This window comes from Lucilia sericata, unplaced genomic scaffold, assembly GCF_015586225.1.
Source record: "Lucilia sericata isolate MDLA Ls3-8-SP2 unplaced genomic scaffold, ASM1558622v1 Contig000317F_arrow, whole genome shotgun sequence".
In the NCBI taxonomy this organism is placed as follows: Eukaryota; Metazoa; Arthropoda; class Insecta; order Diptera; family Calliphoridae; genus Lucilia; species Lucilia sericata.
The window spans coordinates 356,050-377,410 of record NW_023994341.1 but is presented as its reverse complement, the minus strand read 5'-3'; the positions used below and the strand labels follow the sequence as shown (position 1 = coordinate 377,410).

Below are 21,361 nucleotides of genomic sequence, written 5' to 3'. Positions count from 1 at the left end.
AATAGGGTTTTAATATGTCTCCTTATCACATTTACATATAAATGTACTTTCTACCTGGCCATAGTTGGGTACAATAAATGTACATATATCTAAATTGAGAGTGTGTGTGCTGAAATATACGCATGGGATGTAAAATATAAAGGACATAACATCAATCATACTGGTGTCACAGATTTATATATACATACATATATGTACATACACACTCATTGAAATAGCCCAGACAAATGCAAACTCATACACTTTTTGCACAAAGACACAGATATATAACAATGTTGAGTATTTAATTGTGGCATGTGGCCAATTTAAATGTCTTTTGCAGTAGCAATTATAACAATGAAAAACTTAATCATTAAATAATGACTAAAAAGTATAAACTTAAATATTATAATTGGGACTGCAATATAGACTAAAAACAGTACTAGAACTAGAACAGAGCTAGAATAGATCTAGAACAGATCTAGAACTAGAACATAACTAGAACAGAACTAGAACAGAACAAGAACAGAACTAGAACAGAACTAGAACAGAACTAGAACAGAACTAGAACAGAACTAGAACAGAACTAGAACAGAACTAGAACAGAACTAGAACAGAACTAGAACAGAACAAAACTAGAGCAGAACTAGAACAGAACTAGAACAGAACTAGAAGAACTAGAAAAGAACTAGAACAGAACTAGAACAGAACTAGAACAGAACTAGAACAGAACAAGAACAGAACTAGAACAGAACTAGAACAGAACAAGAACAGAACTAGAACAGAACTAGAACAGAACTAGAACAGAACTAGAACAGAACTAGAACAGAACTAGAACAGAACTAGAACAGAACTAGAACAGAACTAGAACAGAACTAGAACAGAACTAGAACAGAACTAGAACAGAACTAGAACAGAACTAGAACAGAACTAGAACAGACTAGAACAGAACTAGAACAGAACTAGAACAGAACTAGAACAGAACTAGAACAGAACTAGAACAGAACTAGAACAGAACTAGAACAGAACTAGAACAGAACTAGAACAGAACTAGAACAGAACAAGAACAGAACTAGAACAGAACTAGAACAGAACTAGAACAGAACTAGAACAGAACTAGAACAACTAGAACAGAACTAGAACAGAACTAGAACAGAACTAGAACAGAACTAGAACAAACTAGAACAGAACTAGAACAGAACTAGAACAGAACTAGAACAGAACTAGAACAGAACTAGAACAGAACTAGAACAGAACTAGAACAGAACTAGAACAGAACTAGAACAGAACTAGAACAGAACTAGAAAGAACTAGAAAAACTAGAACAGAACTAGAACAGAACTAGAACAGAACTAGAACAGAACTAGAACAGAACTAGAACAGAACTAGAACAGAACTAGAACAGAACTAGAACAGACTAGAACAGAACTAGAACAGAACTAGAACAGAACTAGAACAGAACCAGAACAGAACTGAACTAGAACAGAACTAGAACAGAACTAGAACAGAACTAGAACAGAACTAGAACAGAACTAGAACAGAACTAGAACAGAACTAGAACAGAACTAGAACAGAACTAGAACTGAACTAGAACAGAACTAGAACAGAACTAGAACAGAACTAGAACAGAACTAGAACAGAACTAGAACAGAACTAGAACAGAACTAGAACAGAACTAGAACAGAACTAGAACAGAACTAGAACAGAACTAGAACAGAACTAGAACAGAACTAGAACAGAACTAGAACAGAACTAGAACAGAACTAGAACAGAACTAGAACAGAACTAGAACAGAACTAGAACAGAACTAGAACAGAACCGAACTAGAACAGAGCTAAACGTATAATTTACAAGTTTAAACTTTAATTGTCATTTAAACAGAATTACAATTTAAACTGTAATATTAATTAGATTGTATAATTGTAATTTAGTTTTCCTACAATTTATCCCTTGTCACTGTGAATTATTGTTTATGTATTAGCTTTTTCTTTTTGTAACTATAGTAACATTTTTATGAAAATTTTACATAATTCATTTAGTAAGTCTCTGTGAGAAAGCCAATTTATTTACAGATAATCCGATTTAACATCAATATTAGAGGGGATATTTACACAAAACATATGCAAAATATATTGCAAATAATGTTTAACAAAACAACATATGGGGAAAGATAAACCAATAACAATAAGAACAAATATGTTACAAATTAACATACCAAAATAAAAAATTTACATAAAAATTTTAACATTATAAATTATTGTTTTTAATCTTCTAGTTTTATTAAGAAATTTTTGAAAGGATTCCTTCCGCACATGTTTATTTATATTAATGCAATTATAACCTCAATAAACATACACATGTAGATGGTATAGATCATTTCTAATATACAAAAACAAATCCTTAATACAGTTCTAGTTCTGTTGTAGTTCAGTTCTAGTTTAGTTCTAGTTCACCTCTAGGTCAGTTCTAGTTTAGTTGTAATTCAGTTCTATTTCAGTTCTAGTTCAGTTCTAGTTCAGTTCTAGTTCAGTTCTAGTTCAGTTCTAGTTCAGTTCTAGTTCAGTTCTAGTTCAGTTCTAGTTCAGTTCTAGTTCAGTTCTAGTTCAGTTCTAGTTCAGTTCTAGTTCAGTTCTAGTTCAGTTCTAGTTCAGTTCTAGCTCAGTTCTAGTTCAGTTCTAGTTCAGTTCTAGTTCAGTTCTAGTTCAGTTCTAGTTTCAGTTCTAGTTCAGTTTCTAGTTCAGTTCTAGTTCAGTTCTAGTTTCAGTTCTAGTTCAGTTCTAGTTCAGTTCTAGTTCAGTTCTAGTTCAGTTCTAGTTCAGTTCTAGTTCAGTTCTAGTTCAGTTCTAGTTCAGTTCAGTTCAGTTCTAGTTCAGTTCTAGTTCAGTTCTAGTTCAGTTCTAGTTCAGTTCTAGTTCAGTTCTAGTTCAGTTCTAGTTCAGTTCTAGTTCAGTTCTAGTTCAGTTCTACTTCAGTTCTACTTCAGTTCTAGTTCAGTTCTAGTTCAGTTCTAGTTGAGTTCTAGTTGAGTTCTAGTTGAGTTCTAGTTCAGTTATTTCAGTTCTAGTTCAGTTCTAGTTCAGTTCTAGTTCAGTTCTAGTTCAGTTCTAGTTCAGTTCTACTTCAGTTCTAGTTCAGTTCTAGTTGAGTTCTAGTTGAGTTCTAGTTGAGTTCTAGTTCAGTTCTAGTTCAGTTCTAGTTCAGTTCTAGTTCAGTTCTAGTTCAGTTCTAGTTCAGTTCTAGTTCAGTTCTAGTTCAGTTCTAGTTCAGTTCTAGTTCAGTTCTAGTTCAGTTCTAGTTCAGTTCTAGTTCAGTTCTAGTTCAGTTCTAGTTCAGTTCTAGTTCAGTTCTAGTTCAGTTCTAGTTCAGTTCTAGTTCAGTTCTAGTTCAGTTCTAGTTCGTTCTGGTTTTTGTTCTAGTTCTGTTCTAGTTCAGTTCTAGTTCATTTCTAATTCAGTTCTAATTCAGTTCTAGTTCAGTTCTAGTTCAGTTCTAGTTCAGTTCTAGTTCAGTTCTAGTTCAGTTCTAGTTCAGTTCTAGTTCAGTTCTAGTTCAGGTCTAGTTCAGTTCTAGTTCAGTTCTAGTTCAGTTCTAGTTCTAGTTCAGTTCTAGTTCTAGTTCAGTTCTAGTTAGTCCTAGTTCATTTCTAGTTCAGTTCTAGTTAAATTCTAGTTCACTTTTAGTTCAGTTCTAGTTTTTTTGGTTGTCCTTCAATTTTTATCCCCTCCGGTGAGTTTTTAATTTCCCTAGCCAATTAAGTAATTTTCACAATATTCTTAGCATTCTTTAATCAACAAAATATTTATCAGTCATTCGACAAATTGCAAATAGTAGAAACGCCAGTAATTACCACCAACTGTCTTGACAAACATTAATTGAAAAATTAATGATTATTGAATAACGATTTTGCAGCTCTTCAGTGCCATCTAAAGGGGGTAATTGTTGCCACTGCAATGTGCTGCAAGGAAAGTTTGTAGGTACCCTCCAGCTTAATTGCAACCAAGTATAAAACTCTTTTAATAACAAGACAATTAGCCTGATGTGCTGGTATCAATAGTTTTGCCACAGAAATTCTTCTAGCTAAATTGTTCTAATGAATTTATGAATAAATTGCAAACAATTAAAACTATAAATTTATAAAAGAAAATATGACCTTGCTGGGTGTGTGTATGTTGTATCTAATAATTGTTTAAATAACAATTAAGTTCATTTGAAAATGACTACAAATGGCAGAAATAATTGTTAGAGTTAAAAATAATTTTAGAAAAAAAGAAAAAAAAAAACAATAAAACGACATGATAAATGATTGTAATTGAGTAAAAGATAACTACAGGGGTATGATTAATATTGATTAATTATAAAACAAGTATACGACGTGGGGGGCGTTACGTAATTTAAAATAGCCACTGTAAATAAAATTCATATAATTAAAGAAATTAAAAGAAATTTATTTATTAAACATTTAATTTTTTCTTAAGAAACTTTAAATTGTTATAATGTTTTCAAATCTGCATTTAAAAACCATATTAAATATTTCCCAGAACTTGATAATTTTTCTTTTATTTGATGTGTATTTATATAAAACATTTAATCCTATTAATTAAATTATTTTCCAATAACGTGACACATTTCACATACCAAACATCTGTGAATTTTTTTATAAATAAATTTATGCCTAAAGATAGGCAATCATTTTGATTTACATTTGTATGTTAGTAGCACAAAATAAATTATACATACACATGTCCAAAACAAGTGCGTTGTGAAACACATGTTAAATCATAAACTGGTTTAAGGCTATAAAGTAACTAGCAACTTAGCGTCGAAACTGTTTAAGGAAAATGCATAATTTAAAGACAATTATTTCAAGCTATTAAATTCTGTGATAATTAATGCACAAATGAAATATTTAAATATAACTCACAGAAATTATCCTAAAAAAATAAATCTTCTATGTTTCAGTTTTATTTTAGTAAACTTCACTCCAAAATATTCCTCTTTTCAATATAAATGCTAATTTATATAGCCTATTTATAGGCTAGCAAATGTTGACAAATCAATGCATAATTTAAAGCGACAACTATCACACCAACTGCACAATTTACGATTTGGATGATGTGAACAGGAAGTAAAAACATAACGGGAACATAATATAATAAAAGAAATAAATAAATTTATGAAATAAAAGAGAAACAAAACTGAACTAGAACAGAACTAGAACAGAACTAGAACAGAACTAGAACAGAACTAGAACAGAACTAGAACAGAACTAGAACAGAACTAGAACAGAACTAGAACAGAACTAGAACAGAACTAGAACAGAACTAGAACAGAACTAGAACAGAACTAGAACAGAACTAGAACAGAACTAGAACAGAACTAGAACAGAACTAGAACAGAACTAGAACGAACTAGAACAGAACTAGAACAGAACTAGAACAGAACTAGAATAGAACTAGAACAGAACTAGAACAGAACTAGAACAGAACTAGAACAGAACTAGAACAGAACTAGAACAGAACTAGAATAGAACTAGAACAGAACTAGAACAGAACTAGAACAGAACTAGAACAGAACTAGAACAGAACTAGAACAGAACTAGAACAGAACTAGAACAGAACTAGAACAGAACTAGAACAGAACTAGAACAGAACTAGAACAGAACTAGAACAGTACTAGAAGAGAACTAGAAGAGAACTAGAACAGAACTAGAACAAAACTAGAATAGAACTAGAACTATAACAGAACTAGAACAGAACTAGAACAGAACTAGAACAGAACTAGAACAGAACAGAACAGAACTAGAACAGAACTAGAACAGAACTAGAACAGAACTAGAACAGAACTAGAACAGAACTAGAACAGAACTAGAACAGAACTAGAACAGAACTAGAACAGAACTAGAACAGAACTAGAACAGAACTAGAACAGAACTAGAACAGAACTAGAACAGAACTAGAACAGAACTAGAACAGAACTAGAACAGAACTAGAACAGAACTAGAACAGAACTAGAACAGAACTAGAACAGAACTAGAACAGAACTAGAACAGAACTAGAACAGAACTAGAACAGAACTAGAACAGAACTAGAACAGAACTAGAACAGAACTAGAACAGAACTAGAACAGAACTAGAACAGAACTAGAACAGAACTAGAACAGAACTAGAACAGAACTAGAACAGAACTAGAACAGAACTAGAACAGAACTAGAACAGAACTAGAACAGAACTAGAACAGAACTAGAACAGAACTAGAACAGAACTAGAACAGAACTAGAACAGAACTAGAACAGAACTAGAACAGAACTAGAACAGAACTAGAACAGAACTAGAACAGAACTAGAACAGAACTAGAACAGAACTAGAACAGAACTAGAACAGAACTAGAACAGAACTAGAACAGAACTAGAACAGAACTAGAACAGAACTAGAACAGAACTAGAACAGAACTAGAACAGAACTAGAACAGAACTAGAACAGAACTAGAACAGAACTAGAACAGAACTAGAACAGAACTAGAACAGAACTAGAACAGAACTAGAACAGAACTAGAACAGAACTAGAACAGAACTAGAACAGAACTAGAACAGAAAGAACTAGAACTAGAACAGAACTAGAACAGAACTAGAACTAGAACAGAACTAGAACTAGAACTAGAACAGAACTAGAACAGAACTAGAACAGAACTAGAACAGAACTAGAACAGAACTAGAACAGAACTAGAACAGAACTAGAACAGAACTAGAACAGAACTAGAACAGAACTAGAACAGAACTAGAACAGAACTAGAACAGAACTAGAACAGAACTAGAACAGAACTAGAACTAGAAAGAACTAGAACTAGAACAGAACTAGAACAGAACTAGAACAGAACTAGAACAGAACTAGAACAGAACTAGAACAGAACTAGAACAGAACTAGAACAGAACTAGAACAGAACTAGAACAGAACTAGAACAGAACTAGAACAGAACTAGAACAGAACTAGAACAGAACAAGAACAGAACTAGAACAGAACTAGAACAGAACTAGAACAGAACTAGAACAGAACTAGAACAGAACTAGAACAGAACTAGAACAGAACTAGAACAGAACTAGAACAGAACTAGAACAGAACTAGAACAGAACTAGAACAGAACTAGAACAGAAACAGAACTAGAACAGAACTAGAACAGAACTAGAACAGAACTAGAACAGAACTAGAACAGAACTAGAACAGAACTAGAACAGAACTAGAACAGAACTAGAACAGAACTAGAACAGAACTAGAACAGAACTAGAACAGAACTAGAACAGAACTAGAACAGAACTAGAACAGAACTAGAACAGAACTAGAACAGAACTAGAACAGAACTAGAACAGAACTAGAACAGAACTAGAACAGAACTAGAACAGAACTAGAACAGAACTAGAACAGAACTAGAACAGAACTAGAACAGAACTAGAACAGAACTAGAACAGAACTAGAACAGAACTAGAACAGAACTAGAACAGAACTAGAACAGAACTAGAACAGAACTAGAACAGAACTAGAACAGAACTAGAACAGAACTAGAACAGAACTAGAACAGAACTAGAACAGAACTAGAACAGAACTAGAACAGAACTAGAACAGAAGAAAAATATTTTTGCTAAATCAAGGTTTAGGGAATTCATCGTTTAAAATATAGCATTTGTTTTCTCTCTTAATTTAATCACTACACTGCCAGGTAATGATTTAAATTCATTTCCTTTAAAAAATATTTATATAAAACTTACCTTATTCTTGTCTCACAAATCACAGCAAAAACCTTAGTTTTAAATTCAGCTCAACTTTGCAGAAGATTTTCTTGTTATTTTCTTATTTTTTTCTTGTGTGTAAAAATAACAAAATCTTTTTGCTTTCCAAGATGAAATCTTTCTTGTCTTATTTTTGCATTCACAAATTATCTGTTCTATTACATTCTTTACAGTTTCATATTCTTGCTTTCATAATATTTACGAATTTTTTTGTTTATCGCTAGCGGCAAATCAACAATATGTTTTCATTTCAGAAACTGAAAAGAGGAAGAAAAAATATAAAAATATGAGCAATTTTATGTAGTTTATTTGTAAGAACAATTTATTTTAACAAGAATGTAGCAGTTAGTTTTTCTTTGTAAAATATACGAACTCGATGGAGCGATTGTTTAGAAAGTTTTTAATGTTATTTATTAAGAAATAGTTTCTCAATTGGGAGTTTTTATTTGCCAAAAAAAGAATAAGGAAAAAAAGTACAACATTTTTTGGTAAATAGATGGTTACTTACGAGAAAGGGTTCGAAAAAAAGTATAATTAAACAAAATCTTAAATTTTTGCATAAAAGTTTTAAATACTGAACTAAAAGCAGCCACAAGGTAGAGACTATAGACTAGACTATAGACTAGACTATAGACTAGACTATAGACTAGACTATAGACTAGACTATAGACTAGACTATAGACTAGACTATAGACTAGACTATAGACTAGACTATAGACTAGACTATAGACTAGACTATAGACTAGACTATAGACTAGACTATAGACTAGACTATAGACTAGACTATAGACTAGACTATAGACTAGACTATAGACTAGACTATAGACTAGACTAGACGACTATAGACTAGACTATAGACTAGACTATAGACTAGACTATAGACTAGACTATAGACTAGACTATAGACTAGACTATAGACTAGACTATAGACTAGACTATAGACTAGACTATAGACTAGACTATAGACTAGACTATAGACTAGACTATAGACTAGACTATAGACTAGACTATAGACTAGACTATAGACTAGACTATAGACTAGACTATAGACTAGACTATAGACTAGACTATAGACTAGACTATAGACTAGACTATAGACTAGACTATAGACTAGACTATAGACTAGACTATAGACTAGACTATAGACTAGACTATAGACTAGACTATAGACTAGAGATAGACTAGACTATAGACTAGACTATAGACTAGACTATAGACTAGACTATAGACTAGACTATAGACTAGACTATAGACTAGACTATAGACTAGACTATAGACTAGACTATAGACTAGACTAGACTAGACTATAGACTAGACTATAGACTAGACTATAGACTAGACTATAGACTAGACTATAGACTAGACTATAGACTAGACTATAGACTAGACTATAGACTAGACTATAGACTAGACTATAGACTAGACTATAGACTAGACTATAGACTAGACTATAGACTAGACTATAGACTAGACTATAGACTAGACTATAGACTAGACTATAGACTAGACTATAGACTAGACTATAGACTAGACTATAGACTAGACTATAGACTAGACTATAGACTAGACTATAGACTAGACTATAGACTAGACTATAGACTAGACTATAGACTAGACTATAGACTAGACTATAGACTAGACTATAGACTAGACTATAGACTAGACTATAGACTAGACTATAGACTAGACTATAGACTAGACTATAGACTAGACTATAGACTAGACTATAGACTAGACTATAGACTAGACTATAGACTAGACTATAGACTAGACTATAGACTAGACTATAGACTAGACTAGACTAGACTATAGACTAGACTATAGACTAGACTATAGACTAGACTATAGACTAGACTATAGACTAGACTATAGACTAGACTATAGACTAGACTATAGACTAGACTATAGACTAGACTATAGACTAGACTATAGACTAGACTGTAGACTAGACTATAGACTAGACTATAGACTAGACTATAGACTAGATAGACTAGACTATAGACTAGACTATAGACTAGACTGTAGACTAGACTATAGACTAGACTATAGACTAGACTATAGACTAGACTATAGACTAGACTGTAGACTAGACTATAGACTAGACTATAGACTAGACTATAGACTAGACTATAGACTAGACTATAGACTAGACTATAGACTAGACTATAGACTAGACTATAGACTAGACTATAGACTAGACTATAGACTAGACTATAGACTAGACTATAGACTAGACTATAGACTAGACTATAGACTAGACTATAGACTAGACTAGATAGACTAGACTATAGACTAGACTATAGACTAGACTATAGATGACTATAGACTAGACTATAGACTAGACTATAGACTAGACTATAGACTAGACTATAGACTAGACTATAGACTAGACTATAGACTAGACTATAGACTAGACTATAGACTAGACTATAGACTAGACTATAGACTAGACTATAGACTAGACTATAGACTAGACTATAGACTAGACTATAGACTAGACTATAGACTAGACTATAGACTAGACTATAGACTAGACTATAGACTAGACTATAGACTAGACTATAGACTAGACTATAGACTATAGACTAGACTATAGACTAGACTATAGACTAGACTATAGACTAGACTATAGACTAGACTATAGACTAGACTATAGACTAGACTAGACTAGACTATAGACTAGACTATATACTAGACTATAGACTAGACTATAGACTAGACTATAGATAGACTAGACTATAGACTAGACTATAGACTAGACTATAGACTAGACTATAGACTAGACTATAGACTAGACTATAGACTAGACTATAGACTAGACTATAGACTAGACTATAGACTAGACTATAGACTAGACTATAGACTAGACTATAGACTAGACTATAGACTAGACTATAGACTAGACTATAGACTACCATATAGACTAGACTATAGACTAGACTATAGACTAGACTATAGACTAGACTATAGACTAGACTATAGACTAGACTATAGACTATACTATAGACTAGACTATAGACTAGACTATAGACCAGACTATAGACTAGACTATAGACTAGACTATATACTAGACTATAGACTAGACTATAGACTAGACTATAGACTAGACTATAGACTAGACTATAGACTAGACTATAGACTAGACTATAGACTAGACTATAGACTAGACTATAGACTAGACTATAGACTAGACTATAGACTAGACTATATACTAGACTATAGACTAGACTATAGACTAGACTATAGACTAGACCATAGACTAGACTATAGACTAGACTATAGACTAGACTATAGACTAGACTATAGACTAGACTATAGACTAGACTATAGACTAGAATAGACTAGACTATAGACTAGACTATAGACTAGACTATAGACTAGACTATAGACTAGACTATAGACTAGACTATAGACTAGACTATAGACTAGACTATAGACTAGACTATAGACTAGACTATAGACTAGACTATAGACTAGACTATAGACTAGACTATAGACTAGACTATAGACTAGACTATAGACTAGACTATAGACTAGACTATAGACTAGACTATAGACTAGACTATAGACTAGACTATAGACTAGACTATAGACTAGACTATAGACCAGACTATAGACTAGACTATAGACTAGACTATAGACTAGACTATAGACTAGACTATAGACTAGACTATAGACTAGACTATAGACTAGTCCATTGTCTAGAATATAGTCTAGTCTGTAGTTTAGTCTATAGCATAGGCCATAGTCTGGTCTAGAGTCTTGTCTATAGTTTAGTCTTTAATCATGTTTTCATTTACTTGTAATTATTTTCAAAAGGTGTTCAATATTTCTGATTAAAATTGTAAAATCTTGAAAATAAAATAATGAGGAAACTTTTTTCAAAAGCCCTTGAAAACTATTTGAAAAATTGCTAAGTTTTTGTTGTTGGTTTTGTTCATCTATAGATGAAAGCAAAACAAAACTATATGACTTAAATACTGAAGTAGTAGCAAAACCAAAATAAAAGAAAACTCCTTCAAACTTAAATGAGGTAAAACTGAAGTGTGTGTTTTATTTGTACACTTTTTTCTTAAACTAAACACAAGTTCAAAGGCAAACTGAATATAAACATGTTGTTTATATTCAGTTTGCTCATAAATAGTCATACTTTTAAAATAGTATGAAAAACTATAACATTAACTAGACATTTGTTGAACAATTGTTTGTACCAAGAAAAACAAATAAAATTTACATGCCTGAATACATTTTAGAACTTTCTGTCCTTCCTTCTCCTACACTTTTCTGTCATCATTTCAACTGTCTTGCTATATGACACAAGATTTTTGTAAGAGAATAAAATTTATAAAAACTATATAAATATTCCTCTTGCCCTGATGTACATGTCTCGGTTGTAATATGTCCAAAAAAAAAAACTTACTTACACCCACATACTATTTCCATATAAGTATGATGTGTGCACATTTGTATTTAAACAATAGAATTGCAATGTCAGGAAGAGATGCTGCTTATCCTTGAGATGGATGTAGATGATGTTCAAAAAATAACAACGTACCCAAGTACTTTCACTTTGTTAAGTACTACTAGGTACAAATCAACAAACATACAACAAGGATAGAAATACTGCACAACAACTGTTTTCGAATGAAAAAGGCGTATGGAAAAGGGATTTTATTGGAAATTATATATTTTGTTGTAAAAACTCCATAAAATGTTTAATTAGTTCTAAAATATGCAAAACTGTTTTAGCCTTAATTGAAGCTATATTAAGAGTATTTTGCAAAAACTACCAAAAAGTACTTTTCGGAAAAGTACCAAATACAAACCTTTAAAAATTTGCTATTTAAGGGAAATGCCACAAAATTAATGTAGCAAAAAGTACCAAAAATTGTACCGTTTAGCAAATTTTCCAAAATTAATTGAAAAACTGTGTTTAATATTTAAATGCCACCCTTTTTTGTAATCGAAACGCACCTGCTCTCTGGCGACATCATGTGTGCTTAGTTTTATTAAGTTTTACGTTTTAATTTTCTCTTTATTTTTCTGTTGCATGCTACAGCTGTTTAATAAACCTGCAATAGAAAAAGTACTAAAACGAATATAGGAAAAATAAAAACTATAAAAGTTTGCTAACAGTTACTTGTGTAAACAGCAGTTTAGTTAAGTCAGCAAAAAAGTCAAATTTTTAGGTCATTATTTAGATTTTATCAAAAATACTACCTTAAACTTTTTTTTAAGTAAACAAGTACTTTTTAGGCACCTTTAGTACTTTTTTAATTACTTTTTATTCTATAATGTGGACTATACTTAGTTACTCTTCGATCAAGGCTATTAATTTTGTCTAAAGTTTAGTCTACAGTCTAGTCTATAGTCTAGTCTAAGTCTAGTCTATAGTCTAGTCTATAGTCTAGTCTATAGTCTAGTCTCTAGTCTAGTCTATAGTCTAGTTCTAGTCTAGTCTATAGTCTAGTCTATAGTCTAGGTCCCCTAAGTCTAGTCTATAGTCTAGTCTATAGTCTAGTCTATAGTCTAGTCTATAGTCTAGTCTATAGTCTAGTAGTATAGTCTAGTCTATAGTCTAGTCTATAGTCTAGTCTATAGTCTAGTCTATAGTCTAGTCTAAGCTAGTCTCTAGCTAGTCTAGTCTAGTCTATAGTCTAGTATATAGTCTAGCTATAGTCTAGTCTATAGTCTAGTCATATATTCTAGTCTATAGTCTAGTCTATAGTCTAGTCTATAGTCTAGTCTATAGTCTAGTCTATAGTCTAGTCTTTATAGTCTAGTCTATAGTCTAGTCTATAGTCTAGTCTATAGTCTAGGTCTATTAGTCTAGTCTCTAGTTCTAGTCTATAGTCTAGTCTATAGTCTTAGTCTATAGTCTAGTCTATAGTCTAGTCTAGTCTATAGTCTAGTCTATTAGTCTAGTTATTAGTCTAGTCTATAGTCTAGTCTATAGTCTAGTCTATAGTTAGTCTAGACTCTAGTCTATAGTCTAGTCTATAGTCTAGTCTATAGTCCAGTCTATGTCTAGTCTATAGTCCAGTCTATAGTTCTAGTCTATAGTCTAGTCTATTAGTCTAGTCTATAGTCCAGTCTATAGTCTAGTCTATAGTCCAGTCTATAGTCTAGTCTATAGTCTAGTCTATAGTCTAGTCTATAATCTAGTCTATATTCTAGTCTATAGTCTAGTCTAAAGCCTAGTCTAAAGCCTAGTCTATAGTCTAGTCTATAGTCTAGTTTATAGTCTAGTCTATAGTCTAGTCTATAGTCTAGACTATAGTCTAGTCTATAGTCTAGTCTATAGTCTAGTTTATAGTCTAGTTTATAGTCTAGTCTATAGTCTAGTTTATAGTCTAGTTTATAGTCTAGTCTATAGTCTAGACTATAGTCTAGTCTATAGTCTAGTCTATAGTCTAGTCTATAGTCTAGTCTATAGTCTAGTCTATAGTCTAGTCTATAGTCTAGTCTATAGTCTAGTCTATAGTCTAGTCTATAGTCTAGTCTATAGTCTAGTCTATAGTCTAGTCTATAGTCTAGTCTATAGTCTAGTCTATAGTCTAGTCTATAGTCTAGTCTATATTCTAGTCTATAGTCTAGTCTAAAGCCTAGTCTATAGTCTAGTCTATAGTCTAGTCTATAGTCTAGTCTATAGTCTAGTCTATAGTCTAGTCTATAGTCTAGTCTATAGTCTAGTCTATAGTCTAGTTTATAGTCTAGTTTATAGTCTAGTCTATAGTCTAGACTATAGTCTAGTCTATAGTCTAGTCTATAGTCTAGTCTATAGTCTAGTCTATAGTCTAGTCTATAGTCTAGTCTATAGTCTAGTCTATAGTCTAGTCTATAGTCTAGTCTTTAGTCTAGTCTATAGTCTAGTCTATAGTCTAGTCTATAGTCTAGTCTATAGTCTAGTCTATAGTCTAGTCTATAGTCTAGTCTATAGTCTAGTCTATAGTCTAGTCTATAGTCTAGTCTATAGTCTAGTCTATAGTCTAGTCTATAGTCTAGTCTATAGTCTAGTCTATAGTCTAGTCTATAGTCTAGTCTATAGTCTAGTCTATAGTCTAGTCTATAGTCTAGTCTATAGTCTAGTCTATAGTCTAGTCTATAGTCTAGTCTATAGTCTAGTCTATAGTCTAGTCTATAGTCTAGTCTATAGTCTAGTCTATAGTCTAGTCTATAGTCTAGTCTATAGTCTAGTCTATAGTCTAGTCTATAGTCTAGTCCTATAGTCTAGTCTATAGTCTAGTCTATAGTCTAGTCTATAGTCTAGTCTATAGTCTAGTCTATAGTCTAGTCTATAGTCTAGTCTATAGTCTAGTCTATATCTAGTCTATAGTCTAGTCTATAGTCTAGTCTATAGTCTAGTCTATAGTCTAGTCTATAGTCTAGTCTATAGTCTAGTCTATAGTCTAGTCTATAGTCTAGTCTATAGTCTAGTCTATAGTCTAGTCTATAGTCTAGTCTATAGTCTAGTCTATAGTCTAGTCTATAGTCTAGTCTATAGTCTAGTCTATAGTCTAGTCTATAGTCTAGTCTATAGTCTAGTCTATAGTCTAGTCTATAGATTGGATCTATATATAGTCTGGGCTATAGTCTAGTGTAGAGTCTAGTGTACATTGTAGTCAACTTATTGATTGAAGCTTTAAAGCTGATTAAAGTTTTGAAACGAAATTGTTCTTGTAAAGATTTAATATTTAAATGGGTGATTTTCCTGCTATGCAAAATATTTGGTTTACATAACACACATACATACATATATTCCTACATATGTATGTATATAAGTATATACTTATACATAGTTCCTAATGTGTGTTTGTAGGAAAAAAATAAAATCTTATAAAATATTAAATATATTACATTAATTTGCATACAAATGTAAAGTAACATTAGAAGAAATAAATAATTCCTCAAAAAAATATTACATGGAAATAAATGCAGCAACAGCTAAATGACTGTTGTTTGTTTGTTTTGCTGGCAAAAACAGAGGTCCTTAAAATATGCTAAAGTTTACACATAAAAAAATAAATTTTTAGCAAGTAATATTTAAGCACATAAAGAGAAAATTCATAAGGCAATAAAATATTTATAACGTTTAACATATTTATGAAATTGTATTGCCTACTTTTAGGTTTAAAGGGAATTTAAAAATATTTGTTATTATTATATAAAGCAATGAATTTTTAAATTGTAGTTTTATAGGTTTAAATACGGCAGTAGGCTGTTTTCAAGGCAACAGCTTTTTGCTTAATGATTTATGTAACGAATAAAATTTTATTGCCTAGTTTGAGGAGTCTGTAAAAAATGACAAATTTGCGGTTTGCTTTGTTGGGAATTTTCAAAAGTTTTGTTGTAAAGCTGGTAGCAAACTTCTATAAAAGTAATTTTTAACAAAAATAAACTGTAGCATACAAAAGGGCTGACTTTTGTGACAACAAAGTAAAGCATAGCAAACGGGCTGTACATATAAAACATTTTAAAGATTTTCTTACATTTTACGCTTAAAGATGATTGTTTAACAAAATACTTGTTAAAAAACTGTCATTTCCATATAATTTTTCCATTATTTTTCGTTAATTTTAACAACATTTATTCTTCTTTTATATTACTTAGCCATGATTTGCATGCAATTGTTGTAGCTTAAAGTTACTCAGTCTATAGTTACTCAAATGTCTTGAGGAGAAAATTAAATAAAGTATAATTAAATCACCTGCCAACAATTTGCATTTTATTGTATATTTTATACTGAACAACAGAAGAGAATAAGAGGAAATCAAATTTAAAATAAAAAGTTCAATGGAAATAATTAATAGTTTATAGTTTTAAATGGTGGGCTGCTGCTGCAACAGTAAAATATACCAGTGTTTTTCAAATAATAATAAAAATAAAAACTTTTTTTTTTAAATGTTTATTTATATTGCTGAACATGCTGACGGAAATGCAAAAAAATTGCATTGATATATGGTTATTTATTATTTAACAGGAAACAGCTATTAAAAGCAAGAATACAAAAAAAGGAATAACCAGAAATATGGCAAAAGAAACCCTGAATTTACACCATAAAGACTTATATTTTAAGAAGATCAAAAAATAGACTAGACTATAGACCACACTAGTGGCCTCCGGTAGGTTAGTGGTTAGTGTTCTAGTCTGGTAGACCGGAGGTGGTGGGTTCGATTCCCACCTGAGGCACTGGTTAAGGAGCGCACAACAGGCCCGATAGAGGCCTAGGTGTATTTCTTCGGATTTGATGTATATACATCCGCCTTTCAAACTAACTAACTATAGACCACACTATAGACCAGACTATAGACTAGACTATAGACTAGACTATAGACTCGACTATAGACTAGACTATAGGCAAGACTATAGACTAGACTATAGACTAGACTATAGACTAGACTATAGACTAGACTATAGACTAGACTATAGACTAGACTATAGACTAGACTATAGACTAGACTATAGACTAGACTATAGACTAGACTATAGACTAGACTATAGACTGGACTATAGACTAGGCTATAGACTAGACTATAGACTAGACTATAGACTAGACTATAGACTAGACTATATACTAGACTATAGACTAGACCATAGACTAGACTATAGACTAGACTATAGACTAGACTATAGAATAGACTATAGACTAGACTATAGACTAGACTATAGACTAGACTATAGACTAGACTATAGACTAGACTATGGACTAGACTATAGACTAGACTATAGACTAGACTAAAGACTACACTATAGACTAGACTATAGACTAGACTATAGACTAGACTATAGACTAGACTATAGACTAGACTATAGACTAGACTATAGACTAGACTATAGACTAGACTATAGACTAGACTATAGACTAGACTATAGACTAGACTATAGACTATACTATAGACTAGACTATAGACTAGACTATAGACTATACTATAGACTAGACTATAGACTAGACTATAGACTAGACTATAGACTACACTATAGACTAGACTATAGACTAGACTATAGACTAGACTATTGACTAGACCATAGACTAAACTATACACTAGACTGTAGACTACACAATAGACTAAATTATGGATTAGACTATAGACTAGACTATAGACTAGACTATAGACTAGACTGTAGACTAGACTATAGACTAGACTATAGACTAGACTATAGACTAGACTATAGACTAGACTATAGACTAGACTATAGACTAGACTATAGAATAGACTATAGACTAGACTATACACTAGACTATAGACTAGACTATAGACTAGACTATAGACTAGACTGTAGACTAGACTATAGACTAGACTATAGACTAGACTATAGACTAGACTATAGACTAGACTATAGACTACACTATAGACTAGACTATAGACTAGACTATAGACTAGACTATAGACTAGACTATAGACTAGACTATAGACTAGACTATAGACTAGACTATAGACTAGACTATAGACTAGACTATAGACTAGACTATAGACTAGACTATAGACTAGACTATAGACTAGACTATAGACTAGACTATAGACTAGACTATAGACTAGACTATAGACTAGACTAGACTATAGACTAGACTATAGACTAGACTATAGACTAGACTATAGACTAGACTATAGACTAGACTATAGACTAGACTATAGACTAGACTATAGACTAGACTATAGACTAGACTATAGACTAGACTATAGACTAGACTATAGACTATACTATGGACTAGACTATAGACTACACTATAGACTACACTATAGACTAGACTATAGACTAGACTATTGACTACACTATAGACTAGGGTATAGATTACACTATAGACTAAACTATAATCTAGGCTATAGACTAGACTATACACTATACCATAGACTAGACTATACACTAGACTGTAGACTACACTATAGACTAAATTATAGACTAGACTATGGACCAGACCAGACTATAGACTAGACTATAGACTAGACTATAGACTAGACTATAGACTAGACTATAGACTAGACTATAGACTAGACTATAGACTAGACTATAGACTAGACTATAGACTAGACTATAGACTAGACTATAGACTAGACTATAGACTAGACTATAGACTAGACTATAGACTAGACTATAGACTAGACTATAGACTAGACTATATACTAGACTATAGACTAGACTATAGACTAGGCTATAGATTACACTATAAACTAAACTATAGTCTAGGCTATAGACACTTAACTATAGACTAAACTATATACTAAACTATGGACTAAGCTATAGACTTTACTATAGACTAAACTATTGACTAAACTATAGACAAGACTATAGACTAGTCTATAGGCTTGACTATGGACTGAACTATAAACTAGTCTAGATTGAGACTATAATTGAGTTTAAGTTGTTGTTATGTTAGAGAACTTCTAGTCGAAGTTTCTTCTTAACACCATGCAACTGTTCCAGATTTGTCAAGAGTTGTAGTTTTCCTAGAAAATTTACCTACAAATCTTAAGTAATAAATTCCTCTACAAGTTCTTAAACTATTAATATTTTTCTTGTTCCTGTTGGTTTCTCATTGCTATTAATAACAAGAGAAAAAAAAGAAAAGAAAAATTATGACATAAATACAAAAATACTAAAACTACTTGATTAAAAGTGTCCAGTACGTGTCAAGTTGGTACGACTAAATGACAAAAATATAAAAGCAAGTTTGGCTGAATAGAAAATTACACTTAATATTTAGTAAGGAATTATATGATATAGAAACATAACAGCCTCAAAAGTATACTTCAGTTTTGGGTAAAATTAGAAAATAGTTAAGTGATAAAGTTTGTAATGAGGAAATTCAGATGAAGAATGATTTATATTTGGTCTGATGGTCTTTAAATGTATTAAATAATAGTAGCAAGAACTTTAAAAGACTAGAGTTAGAGAAAAAAAGCCTTAAATTAGGCAATAGTTTATATGTTACCGCCGAAAGTATGCAAATGAACTTACTTACAGCTTTCATTGAATGCTTAAACTTATAAATAATTTAAGTTTTTTATGGAAAAAGATGAAAAGTTCCAATTTGTTTTGCTTTAAGCTTATTATTCTGTTAAAAGCCTAAAGTTATGTTCCAGTTTAAGTTCTTAGGAATATTTTTCTCCTACTTTACTTTAAATTTGCATTTTTCTATTTAATTTTGTAATTTTTTTCCTTGTCAAGTTATGTATGTCTTTTATTAACCTTGATTTTCAATGTCTAGCAGATATGATTTTCTCAAAGGTTTTACAAAGCAGCCAGCCACTCATATTCCCTAGGTCCTTATTGGTTACCATAGCTACCTAGTTCTTTTATTGTTCTAGTGCCTTTTTTCTAACCGATAATCTTTCACCGACATCATTATTCTTGTATAAATTTCTTTGTTTTTATTTATTTACAAAACAGGCTAGGCTGCCTGTTTTTTTCCTTTAAAAAACTAATTTATATTTTCCCATACATTTATTTTATACAAATAAATTAGTTATATAGAAATTATATTTTTTTATATAATATCCTTTGAAATGTTTACCTCAGCAAAAAAATCATAGTTGAGTTAATATTTGTTGAAATTATTAAAATATAAAAATAGTAAAGCTATCACTCTGTATGTTTTATATAACAATAATGTCCTTTTTGTATGTTAGGGAGAGAAAGAGAGAGAGCGAGTTTTTCTAGGAAAATTATAAGTCATGTGAAAATGTTCGAGTTTTTCTTTACTATTTTATTTTATCTAAATAAGTTTTTTGTTATTTTGTTACATATACATATATACACACACACACACACAAACAGGACAAACGTTATGCATGTGATTGTATAAATAGTCATTTATGCAATGATACAATTTAATAACCAGCACTGAGAGAAAAAATGTGTTAAATGTTTGAAATGTTTATGGCGAGATAGATAGATAGATAGATAGATAGATAGATAGATAGATAGATAGATAGATAGATAGATAGATAGATAGATAGATAGATAGATAGATAGATAGTTAGTAGTTAGTTAGTTAGTTAGTTAGTTAGTTAGTTAGTTAGTTAGTTAGTAGTTAGTTAGTTAGTTAGTTAGTTAGTTAGTTAGTAGTTAGTTAGTTAGTAGTTAGTTAGTTAGTTAGTTAGTTAGTTAGTTAGTTAGTTAGTTAGTTAGTTAGTTAGTTAGTTAGTTAGTTAGTTAGTTAGTTAGTTAGTTAGTTAGTAGTTAGTAGTTAGTTAGTTAGTTAGTTAGTTAGTTAGTAGTTAGTTAAGTTAGTTAGTTAGTTAGTTAGTTAGTTAGTTAGTTAGTTAGTTAGTTAGTTAGTTAGTTAGTTAGTTAGTTAGTTAGTTAGTTAGTTAGTTAGTTAGTTAGTTAGTTAGTTAGTTAGTTAGTTAGTTAGTTAGTTAGTAGTTAGTTAGTTAGTTAGTAGTTAGTTAGTTAGTTAGTTAGTTAGTTAGTTAGTTAGTTAGTTAGTTAGTTAGTTAGTTAGTTAGTTAGTTAGTTAGTTAGTTAGTTAGTTAGTTAGTTAGTTAGTTAGTTAGTTAGTTAGTTAGTTAGTTAGTTAGTTAGTTAGTTAGTTAGTTAGTTAGTTAGTTAGTTAGTTAGTTAGTTAGTTAGTTAGTTAGTTAGTTAGTTAGTTAGTTAGTTAGTT

General features: G+C 31.2%; 1 protein-coding gene across 1 annotated transcript in view; it reads right to left on the bottom strand.

Moving 5' to 3' along the window:
• LOC119603617 (uncharacterized protein DDB_G0287625-like) overlaps positions 1 to 8,008 on the bottom strand; it is a 41,899-nt gene extending 33,891 nt beyond the window's left edge. Inside the window, exon 1 of the mRNA XM_037955716.1 lies at positions 7,735 to 8,008. The gene's annotated coding sequence lies outside the window, so the exon portion shown is untranslated. The remainder of the gene's footprint in view (positions 1 to 7,734) is intronic.
• Positions 8,009 to 21,361: the final 13,353 nt, after the last annotated feature.